This window comes from Sipha flava, unplaced genomic scaffold (assembly GCF_003268045.1).
Source record: "Sipha flava isolate LNK unplaced genomic scaffold, YSA_version1 123_pilon_pilon, whole genome shotgun sequence".
NCBI classification, from domain to species: domain Eukaryota; kingdom Metazoa; phylum Arthropoda; class Insecta; order Hemiptera; family Aphididae; genus Sipha; species Sipha flava.
Window position 1 is genome coordinate 327148 of NW_020271749.1, and position 12965 is coordinate 340112.

General features: G+C 26.7%; 1 protein-coding gene across 1 annotated transcript in view; it reads right to left on the reverse strand.

Annotated features, from left to right (window-relative positions):
* Positions 1-10866, reverse strand: part of LOC112694093 — a 62605-nt gene extending 51739 nt beyond the window's left edge. The window contains exon 1 of the mRNA XM_025569460.1: positions 10517-10866. The gene's annotated coding sequence lies outside the window, so the exon portion shown is untranslated. The remainder of the gene's footprint in view (positions 1-10516) is intronic.
* Between the last annotated feature and the right edge of the window lie 2099 nt (positions 10867-12965).

The following is a 12965-nucleotide window of genomic DNA, read 5'->3' on the forward strand; positions in this document are numbered from 1 at the left end:
ATTATTATTATTATTATTATTATTATTATTATTATTATTATTATTATTATTTGTGTGATAGCAAAAAAGTCCACAAAAATATTAAATAAAACAATTATTATCATTATTATATACGTGGATTATTATTAGTACTATTATTATTATTGATGTTGAAAGATATAAAAAATAAATACAGGGTAATAATAAAATCCTACGGACTACATCTTAGCTAAGTTCGTCATTTTATTTGAACATTGTGGTTCGGTTCATGGGTCGTCAGTTATATATATATATATATATATAGGTATAAACTGACGGTTCACAAAGAAAATGCGACAATATATGTAGATATATGTATTATATTCGTACGGAAATAATCCTCAAATATTTTGTGTCAACTATTTAATTAAAATGATTGTTCATATTTTATTATTATTTTTTGAGCTCATACGAATGTAATTTATATGAATGTTGAGAAATAGTATTATTATGTTAAGAAATAACCATGGGAGGTTTTAATTAATAAATAAAAGTAGTAATTTTCATGTAATTATTATTAAAAATGTAGTAGTTGACTGAAGTTTTCTACATAAACAACAACAAAAATATTATTTATTTACTTTTTTCTTTGTTTTATTTGAGTCTATTTTCGGATTTCCATTATTATTATTATTATTATTACATTTTAGTCCACCTACTTTAAATGTGAGCCCATAAATTGTTTAACAAATCCTGAAGACGGGTTGGTTATAAAATACGACAAAAGAAAGTAATTTTTGTGCGGAACAAATATATATATTAAATACTGTAACAGTAGTAAGGAATTGAAGATAAACAACGTTTTGTGCTTTAAATTTATGATTCGATACAATTCATATATATTTTATTCAACTTGTGATTTATAAATGTATGGTATTTTTAATTTCTATTTTGTTTATATAAATTGGAGTTTTATCATTTAACAGTATATAAAATATTACGATAATCAGTCAACTTTATATTGTTGGATGAAAATCCCATGTGACCAAATAATGATGGGAAAATCTAGTCAAACGAGACTGAGCGATGAGATCTCGTGGGGCTGAACCAGAAGCATTTTGTTAATTCTTTCCTATTTTTGTTTATTTATCGTATAATGATAATATTCAATTCACAGGTGTATTGGGTAAATGTCCTTTGAGTAACTCAGAATTTGTTTTTAATGTAAAAGTAGTCAAAAGTTGTTCATAAATAGTTTACACTATTAAAAAAGGTACCGAAATAAAGATGCGACACAAAATTTGATTTACATTTGTCAGAAATATATTGTTTGTAATTTAACTTAAATCCAATACTATAAAATAAAAGTACTCATCCGTTCTGTTTTAAATCACTAGATAAATAATTAATTTATATTTTTAATTTTTATCTTTACGAATAGCTCATATTATACAGATTATTATTATTTGTTGTTTTTTATATGAAGTAATTTGAATTAAGGATCAATTGCATATGAAAAAATTAAATAAATTAGATTGGCATATTTATTACCTATTTTAGTTATGTAATTTGAATAAGCAATACTTTTAGGCCTAACACTTTTTAGTTATATATATAACCGAACTTTGGATATATTTTAATCAAACCAATTAAGAATATGGTGTTTGCAATTTTTAAAAATGTTCTGTTCATAATATATATGTTAAAGTGTTTAAAAAAAACACAATTATTAAGGTAGTATATATGATAACAAATATACATTATGGATATTGCCGTGAGTACTTGCTTTTGAGTTTAGAATGTTTAGATAGTATAAAATATTCTTAAGTTATCGACTATTTATATTTATTCTAAACCCTTCTTATGAGTATAATAGAACTTTGTAAATCTTCCCCTTTTACAGTTGTACGAACCGTAAATTATTATGGTTAAACATATTCGAGAATACACAAAGTGTTTCAGTTAAACTAATTCAATAAGCAATAGTCGCAATTCTCTTAAATTTAATTTTCACTCCTTGTAGGAACTAAAGTTTTCTTATTCTTAACTTTGTTTGAATTAAATTCATTATTATACTTTTAAATTACATTTTAAAATTAAATAAGCGAATTCGATAAATTAAATAGGTAGAGAGTATAATAATTTATAAATGTTTTATTAGTATCTTTAAGTTTTCATTAAGGCGAAATGATTTCAAATATAAGTGTTAAACATTTTGAACAACAACTTTGATTTTCTCAAAAGCTAACTATCAGAAATTTTTATTATGTACCTATTATGAGTTTTATTTTTCTAATTACTTCAAAAGTTAATGAATATAATAACGTTTGGAAAATATTTATATATGAATAAACCAATATTGAACTATCATATTGAAACGTCTGCTCTTGACGGATTAGATTCTAAAAATATTCCTTTTTAAACAATTTTTAAGTCTTCAAATATACTTAAAAATTGTATACACCTATTTGCTTAGAGTATTAAAAAAATAAAAACATTATTCGATAATATAATTTATCTATTGTTAAAAAACGAATATCTTCTTTTTTTCCTTCATCTTTCTCCTAACTATTTACGGTCGGCCTTTTTTATCCTTAATCTCCACTTGTCTCGATTTTCCACATTCCCTACGCACATAACAAGAGCCCTCAAATCATTCTCAATCGTATCCAACTATAATATACCATACTAAAAACGTATCACTATGTTATTTAATACAATTAAATAAATATTAAATATACACTCTTTTTTTTACGATATACAAATGCATTTATGAAATAATATAAATAAGCAAATCAATACATATTTGTACATAATTATTATTGTTAATATTGGTATACACAAATGTCAAATGCTATCATTATATTATTTTAAAGTTAAATAATTAATTAATCACTGAAATTACTCAAAATTTGTATTATTGCAATGCTGTATAAACTTAATGGTTATGTTATGTTGTTCCTATATAGAATATATGAATATAATTATTACCCTGTTATTCTATTAAAAGCTTCTATTTTTACAAAAATTGAAACCATTATAATAAGTTTTGAACATTTTTTAATTTTAATTTTGTGAAGATTAATAACCATAACTTTATTTGTGCATTTGACTTAGATTTATAATTGGACTTGAAAATACTTCGTGTTCAATATCACGTATGAAGTAATATGGTTCTGTGTTAATGACAAAGGGGTGTAATAGATAATGAAAATATAGAGTGTAAAATATGCGGTAGTACGGGTTACGAACCCACGGCTCAACGCGCCAAAAATCGAAATGTAATGAAGGTGATTTTGAAGGTGGTTCTACGGCGGAGCAGAATAACGCGTCGCTTTATGAGCTACTTACATTACTTACATTACTTCTCAGTATGTGTATACAGTCATTAAAAAATTACAGTTTAAAATTAATTAATTTTTAAAATATAATTTAAAAAAATTAATTAAAAATATTAAAATAATGTGTTTAATATGTTATTAAATTAATAAATTATTTAGAATGAATGTAGAATTGAATAAAATTGATCATTTGTGTATCGCTATATAATACAATTTTATAATCTCTAAATATGTTGCGTGGGGAAAGTGAAAGTATATTAAAATATATAATAAATTAGATATTACTCAAAACTAGTTCAAAGTAGTATAAAAGTAACTGAAGAGGAATTTCCTTCAATATTTATTGTTTAATCGATATTTTATTAATTATTATTATACCATGAATAAATAAACTTTTTTTATGAAAAAATCAAAGGTAATTTAAACACAAATGACAACATAATTATTGAAATTAATATTATTTGAAATATTTTTATTTTTTTTTTATAAACACTTCTTATTTATGAAGTATTCAATAAGTATTATGTGTTTGTATGATGCAATTATCGAAAAAAGAAAAATTCAAAAGTGGCTTTATGAGTATTAAATACACATTATATCATGGCTATTCTCATATATCGTTAAATACCTTTTTGTTCACCCTCGAGTCTAAATGTTCTAATAGATTTGTGTTAGTCACTTATTGATTGACGCGTATTAGTCGTTTGTCTTATATATAGTTTTTGTATTTTTTTTTTCGTAAGCTTTCTAGATAATAATCTAGATTCATTGATACAAATCTATATTTTATTCGATATGGATTAAAAATCTGGACATTTTATGCTATTAGGAACAGAAAAATATAATAGTTTAAAATAAAGAAAAACATAACATTTTATAAATAATTACAAATTTACATTTGATAGACATCGAAAACGAAATTTATCGTCTGTTCACTCTTTGGATGGTATAATAATTGTGATGGTAATACAGGAGGACATATTTCAATGAATATATTTATGTAATTTTTGTTTATATTACCATGGATTTTTTTGTTTACACTTAAGTTTTTGTGTAGGTTAAAAGAATGGTTATACTTCAGAAATATGTATGCTATACATTTAAATAAATAGTAAATACAAGCAATGCGTTGTTATAACTATTATATCGTGTTTCATGTTTACAATTTAAAGTATTAATAGTAATATTGTTAGTAATAATACATAGAATTTATATCAAAAGTATGCATTATAAGATGTTTAAATTTCACAAATGTGTCTAAATATAGACTTGAACATGAAAGTAGTCCAAAATCTTAAAATTTTTATTTAAACGTGACCCATCTCGTTTAAACTTATTTTACATTATTTTCAAACGTGCACCTCGAATGAGTGATCGAATGTATTTTTCGATTAACATTAAGGGTGTAGGCATGAAAAGCAATATTCGACGAGCTAAGACGAGAGAGATAGAGGGAAAGAGAGAAAGCAAAAAACGTCAAACGAATTTCCAATTATAAACACTATTTTATCCGAATACAAATATTTTTCAAAGTTTTTATTCTTACAAAACGTTGCAACGAAGGACAGTGGGTGGGTGGGTATCTGTGAATACAGTAAGTTAGGTCAAGAATCAGAAAATCGTAAAATCGTACAAAAATACGTGTATACAGTTATTTATATACTATGTTAATATGGTCTTTCAAGAAAATGGTAAAATTCGAAAAGATTCTTATAGAGGTATAAAAGTGTATTTATTTTTTTTTATTTTTTTTTTTTTTTGTATCGAAAAATAGATTCTAATAACTATACGCCATTTAGAGTAAAGAGTTTAAAAATTGTACGTCTTAAATTGATCTCCGTAAGATGATGTGTACGTATAAATTCTTGAAATTGAAAGCTACTGTAAAATCTAAAAACTGTGCACGAGCCGAAGATAACTGATGACCCCAGCAGTTTTGCTGGCAATCCGTTAACGTCGGGACGAGGCACGTTCTTATTTCAAGAACGTTTACGTACACATCATGTAAACAATATTTTTAAGACATGATATTTTTAACATTTGCTTTATCAATGGCATATTCATCGAAGAGTCCGTTTTCAACAGTAAAAACAATAATTCTTTTTTTCACTTATGCGATGGTACATCGAACGACGGTAGCGATAAAACATTAAACCACGCGCTGTCACGACACCGTTGTAATAATGTAATACCGTAATACGGACCGTATAGTGAGTAGGCATGTGTTTAGGTATCACGGGAAATCGCTTTGCCATCGACTGTCGATTGATCGCTCGTGGTCAGGGAGGGAGTCCCGACCGTGCGAATTATTCCGCAGGAATTGATTTACGACATCGTCGCGCGAACCCGACCATGCACCGAAAAAGCGTTGCCAGGACCGGAGACCGTCTCTGCCTATCTCCTGTCACGCGATTAATAAACACTGGTCAGTTGATGACGCGTGGCCACGAAGCTCTTTGGTGGTGGCTTCGTGGCTTTGACATTATACCATCCGACAGTAATTTTGTCTGGACCACCGTTAGCGAACGAGCAAAACGGCCGAAAATCGACAAAACATGTCGAAATCCGGTTCACATCGATCAGCGTTCCGATCATTATTAACCGCCCACTCATACACACACGCACACCTGATATACGCAAACATACACACGAATATATACTAGGTACAAGGATAGAATTGACACAGGTACACGTATACGCATCGATCCTGCCCCGTTATCGTTAATTCCCACCAGATTCAGCGTGTACCCTTTTTACCCCTCGACCGTATATTATATGCAGAGCACGTGTATATGTATAATATTGTCCCTAAAGTCATCAGTACGCGATAATGGACGGCGGTGGACGGCCTTCGGTCGTCGTCGTTCTCGTGAAGTTGTTATTTAATCCCTACCCTCTTATTCTTTCGCCCCTCGTTGTCGTATTTACACTGAACACGGTACACCTACAACACGATACTGTCAATCCAGTTTTATCCTTGCCGCACTCATATAATCCACTTGAGACCGGGAATTTATAGATTTCATTAAAATAATAGAAAACTTTTTGACGGCTTTGTTGTCGTCTTCATTGTGTTCGTTTTTTTTTCAAACTCAAACATAACACGTTTTAACGAATACCGCGTTCTATATACACCCGTGGTACCCGTCTATTCCAAATTTATCATTTTAAATATTTACGTGTTTATAGTGTTTGTTTCCTATTCCATTGCAGACATTCACGAAAGTCTGTCAAATTATTGTAGTGACATTAATTAGGTTAAACTTTATACCGCATGTTGCGCAATTTATTATTTAACATTTATTATGTAAAAATTATGCAAATTCAACGAACGGTATATCGTTGTAAAATACATATTTTCGACCAATTATTCGTGACACGTGTATAATGGTTAGTTTTTAGTATACACTTTACACCACTTCTAAATATTTTTTGCCCACGATTTCGAACCTATAGTAATCGGTAAATTTAAAACTGAAGTTACGAGTTCAAATATAATATAAAACTATAGTATAATCTATAGCACAAGTTAATTTGATACAATTGATAGTTAGACAAGAAAAATTATGAAAAATAAACATACTTGTATAAAATATAGCATTTATTGTTAATTAATTGTTAAATCCTTTGAATATAACGATTGAAAAATTCAAACATATAGAATCTCATATTAATTATGATTTTAAAAAGATCAAATGATTTGAAAATCATGTTATGATAAAAAAATGTGAAATCAACAGTTACAATTTGATTTATACCGCAGAATGTATGAGTTACCAATAGATATTTGCAACTTTTGTTTTAAAATATGCAGATTAATTACAAAACAAATCGCGTACAACTTAATAAATTATTTTGATTAATTACTATTCTTCTGTCTGGCGAGTTATGTCTTACCACATGTATTGCTTATTGTACAAATACATTGATTGGTATTAATTAAGTGTAAAAAATATCTAAAATGTAATATAGGTTGTGATATTATTAAAAAACAAATTATTTTATTAGTAAATTTTTATCAAAATATCACACAAAATAAATTTAAAATTTATAACTTTTGAGTTTATTTGTTGATTCTATAATATAACAGTATTATGAAGAACATTATTTGATATAAAGTATAGTTAAATTATTAACTGAATTACCTGTCAATGCCGGGTTATAGTAAAAAAATGAGACTGTAGAATAGTTAACTAAATAAATAAATAATAAATATAAATGATATACATGAATATTAAAGATTGTAAATTAACTATTTATTTCAGTGCAACTTTAAAACAATTTATAAGTAGTAAGTACCATAACTAAAAAATTGAGAATATTGTGTGATTCTAAATTGGTTTTTGGTTGAAAGCAAATACTTTCTAACTTTACATTATAAATACAGAAAAACTTTTTTGTTAATGGAGTGATTTTTCAAGATTGCTTAATCTAATTATTATTGTATAATTAACACTATGAATCCTAAAACATTTGCAAATATATTGTTTTAAATATAATTATGCCATCAAAAAATGTAAAAATTCGGTTATTATAATTATTATTCATTATTTATATAAAAACTTGTGATTTGTAATTTATGATCAAAACTTATAAAATGCTTCAAAATTAATTTAAAATGTATTAGTGTTTATTTGGAAATGATTGCTTGATACTTTTATATATATATATTATATATATTTTATTATATTAAAAATAATTACTGATTTAAAAATTTCAACTCGAGGAAATTAACATTCAATATTAGTATGGATTCAGTTTATTTGAAAATGTGGGTTAATTTCAACTAGGTATTACTTTAATGTTAATTTACATTTAATGTATATACCATGAATATGAATTAAATTTTATCGTAAAAAATAGTAAAATAAACATTGGTAGGCTATTACATAAAATTTGGATGAACTTTGACCTTTAAATTACACTCAGTTTTAACTAACTTCCATTATTTAAAACGTATTGTCATTTGTCACTTATTATTTCATAATACATATATTAATGAAAAAAAAAACACTATATGTATTGTGAATAATTAAATACAACGAACAATGAATACAAAAAATCGTCCACCACTATATTTCAATGAATGACCTAGTAGTAGATTTAAAAATAATTTCAATATCCAGAATACTATACATTCTCGAAATTTTTTTTTTATTAGAAATAATCCTCAGCAACGTGGTCATTGGCTGACATTTGACATTATTGTTATTTTTTTTATTACATAATGTTTCTCGAGTTATATTATGAATTACAAAGCAAATTTTCAAATTTTTTATTTCATACATATTTATTCATATGTTTCTACCTTAAATTTAAATTATTTCCATTTATTTGAATACACAATAAAAGTATTAAAAATAAGTATGAAAATTTTTACAGAATTATATTCTATGAATAAATCATTATAAAATAATGTTTTGGTAAAACATTTAGTTACTTAAAATATTTTTAATATGCGGAACGAAATATAATATCTAATTAATTATGTTTTTGAATGTATAGAATAGTGATGAAATTTATTTCAATACCACTTGTATCTTGAGTCTGACTCTTGTTTGTCAAACAATTAGATACTTAAAGTATAATCATTCAACTTGGTCGATTAAGAAATACTTAACGGGGTTAAAGAGTTTAATTCCAAACAATAAAACCACGTGTAAAAACCGTTTTTTTGACGATAAAATGTTTTCCTTCTGTGAATAATGTAGTTTGTAAGGGAAGAGAGTTTCATTTTTCATCCCTTTAAATTTTAATCATCGGTGGATTTATAATCTGATTTATAATGTCTCCTATTCTTATCCTCTAGGGTGTATGCGCATATGTATATGTATACATGTGTGTATTTATGTGTGTAGTAGAAGTTGCGATGTGAAACTTTTCAAACTAACATGCATGTGTTGCACTACTATGTAAAAGTCAAAGTTAAGTGAGCACTGAAACGCTTATGAATTGTGTTGTGTGATGAAATTAAACTTAAAATTTACTCGTTATTTTTGTATCGTCTAAGTAGTACCGGGTAATGACGTTGGAAGATGGAAAATCCAGTGATGATGATATTTAAAAATAAAAAAACGTTCATTTAGAGACCTTTGCCATTTGGTCCTGCGTTTGGGGTGCATAAATTATTCCAGAGACCTATGCTGACTTGTATAGGTACACACCACTAATACTAACGGATAACGACGGTCAAGAATTAAAAACAAAAACTTTTTTTACGCCAGAGTCCAATAAAAATATTAAGTACTTTACTTTTTTTTTTTTTTTTATTACAAATTCACCTGTTATTTAGGATTACAAGTCAGTGTTTATATCTTCCTACGTGTAATTAAATTTTTTATTTATAAAGTTATTTGAACGGTGTAACTAAATTTTATAGCTACAGTTCATTCAAAACATGACTTATTTTTATAAGTATTTTTTTTTAATTTTTTATTTTTTTGTTATTATTATATGAAAAAGTGTTTTTAAAAAAATTATTGTGCCTATTTAATTAATTCAATTTAATAATACTACCTTATTAAATAACATGTATTCAACTTTTTTTTACGAGTTATAAGAAAACATTAATTAAAGTATAAAAACCTTTATAATGCTTTGTAAATTACTAAACACAATATGTTTCTCAGGAAAAAAAGAGTTTTTTTTATTTTCTTGAAATAGAAAAAATAGAAAAATATGTGCATTCTTATTCTCTGCTGTTGTTTTTTTAATATTTTTTAATGAAATTTGAATTGAAATTACACGAAAAAAATTATAGTTCTTCTAACAGTCGTATAAAAATGAAGTTTTAAGACTGTTTTGTGGCTAACAGTATCACCGATCGTACATTACTATTCCTTTCAAGTTTGAAAACACTGTTTCATTGTATCTGTGAAATAGGGAAAAAAGACGAAGTGGTGGGTATATACGATAAAAGGGTTCCCATAACTTTGCGGGAATTCTTTAAAAAGAACTTCACTCTCCTGTCATCGGCGATATTGTACACGTCATTATTTGGATGCATTTTCTATTACCAACAAAAAAAAAAGAGTGTACAACTAAGTGGATGTCACATTAGCGTACGTTACGAACCCTTCGGTACTACGACGCCATCATCAAATACATCATGAATACGTTATCGTTTATAAAATATGTTGTCATACGCGTTTTATTTTATGACAACATTCAGAAATTGAATATTTTTATTACTATTATTATTATGAACAATGCCATACCTGATTCGTGTATTTTATTTTTCAACAAAAAATCAGCCGTTTTGATATTCCGAGTCATCACATAGTGTTTTTGATGATAATTTTTCTCACTTCTATTCGTTTCTATTTTTATTATGTTATTAAATTATATTTAATTTTTTAATTTTTTATTATTATTATTTCAGTCTTTGCGTCGATTCCGTCCGACACATAATTACGTAGACGACAACGAGTCGAACGGTTGAAAACGGAGAGCAGTAAAAATGATTTTCCACTCCGACCACTCGGCACGTCGAGACACGCACTGCCGGCAAAACAACCCTTGTGCACCCGACGAGAGTGGCGTTAGGACGGTATGACACGTGACTGCTACGGGTGCGCCACGCATCACGTTATCCTTTCCGTGGCGCACAACCGCAGTAGCGATCGCTTCTCCAGCCGACGTCGGAGCGCTGTACACTAGGGATACGCTTCCTGGTAAGCATTTCGAGAGTATCCATATTTATTTCGTACGCATCACCATCACGAGCGTACATTTAACCGTGTAACCAAATATACACGGACCGCAAATGCATGTATTATAATGCAATTGCCCGTAATCGGATCTTTACGGAAAAAAAAAAAACAAATGACAGATGTATCATACGAAAAGTACTGCAAAATATAACTTTCAAATATCAAAATACAAACTGCATTTTTTTTTAAATTTTTTTTTTTAAGAGCTGTTCTTCAACGAATTGCATTTTGATGTATTTATAAAACATAAAACACAATATTACAAGTGAATGTGAATACGTATTTAAAATACTTTTCATCCTTGACTAAAAACTCACCACGGCTCACTAATTATTTGGTCTTTTTTTTCACATTACTCTCCCCAGTAACCCTTCGGTAGAAAGGTCATACGATGATAAAAAAACTTTCGTGTATGTCCCCTAAATTTTATTCCGTCGGATGATACTACTGAGCACCGAGTGCTTTTTTAAATCTTCAATTTTTGTCATTTGTCATTTGCCATTAATGGTGTTAGCAAAACTGTTTTTTGTACAAAGGTTGGGTTTAGATTTTTTTTCATTAAAATAACAAAATGTAAAATATATTAACCGATAAAAAGCCAAAATAAACTACAAAATGTACAACGTGTATTATATAAATACAGAAAATTTATATCCGTCAGAAGATAACAATTATGTATGGTTTGTTGGGAATAGCATTATCAAAAGTATTATTTCTTTAACTAGAACCGCAAATTTATTAATATTTAAAAAATGCTTGTTATTTCACAAAATACCACAAGATTCTCAACAAGGTAAAATATGACGTAAAAATGGTCGAAGCGTGCTTTTAAAATGTGTACTTACTTTTACTTAGCATAAAATAGAATAAACCTGAAAATAATGAAAATATTTAAAAATCCTAACCTTATAATTTATGATTAACAAATATATACTTGTAATTACGCAACTTGTTATTACTATAACTTTGATACTTAAAATTGTGTATAACCTTATCTGTCAGGGTTGATAATAGATGCACAATTATGTGTACATGAATTTGGACATTAAATTTTTGTATACCTAAATAATGTAAGTACTTACAATATTTTCAATGCCAACTTCTATTACAAATTTCCTTTATTATATCAATATTTCCAATATTTCTTATATATATATATATAAATATATTTTTTCTTGGATTGGCCTAATTATTTGGTTAAAATCAAACAATTATCATAGTAACTATAACGAGCATTTTAGTAATTATATTATATTTATATTCATGAATAATACAAATAATTTTAATTTTAGGTTTATGGAATGCCTGATATCAAACATAAAATATTATTAACAAATTATTTGTGTTCTGTTTGGAAATCAATGAAGTTATTCATAGTAATTTTATTTTATTCATACAATTATTATTGGGTTTGAAAATATTAAGGTCAAACTTCTTGTATACATTTTAATGAATCCATGCAAATCAATGCTATTAAATATATAATATGATAAGCATATATTATTATTATTGTACAACTAGAATATTATATTATATATTAATATATATTTAATTAATAGATATTAGTATTAGAATAGTATTATTAGAATACTAGATCACTAGAATGGTATAAGTATAATAGCTGTATCAGTATCTATATCAGCTCTATTATGATTCATTTAAAAATTAACTGTATTAAATAAGTTCTAGTAATTAAGTTCCAACAATTAAATATACATTATTAAAATATTAATTATTCTAAGCTGTAAAAGTTACTTAATGAAAAAAATATGTGTATCCGAATTTATATTGTAATGTATGATTTACAATTATTGTCTCAGGTTATAATTGTAGCATATTCAAATGAAAAAGTAGTGAACTAATGACAAATGTTCGAAATATATTATTTTGTACCAGGAAAGAAAACAATAATAACTTTCGGAAATGATAAGATATAATATTAGATTAAAGATAC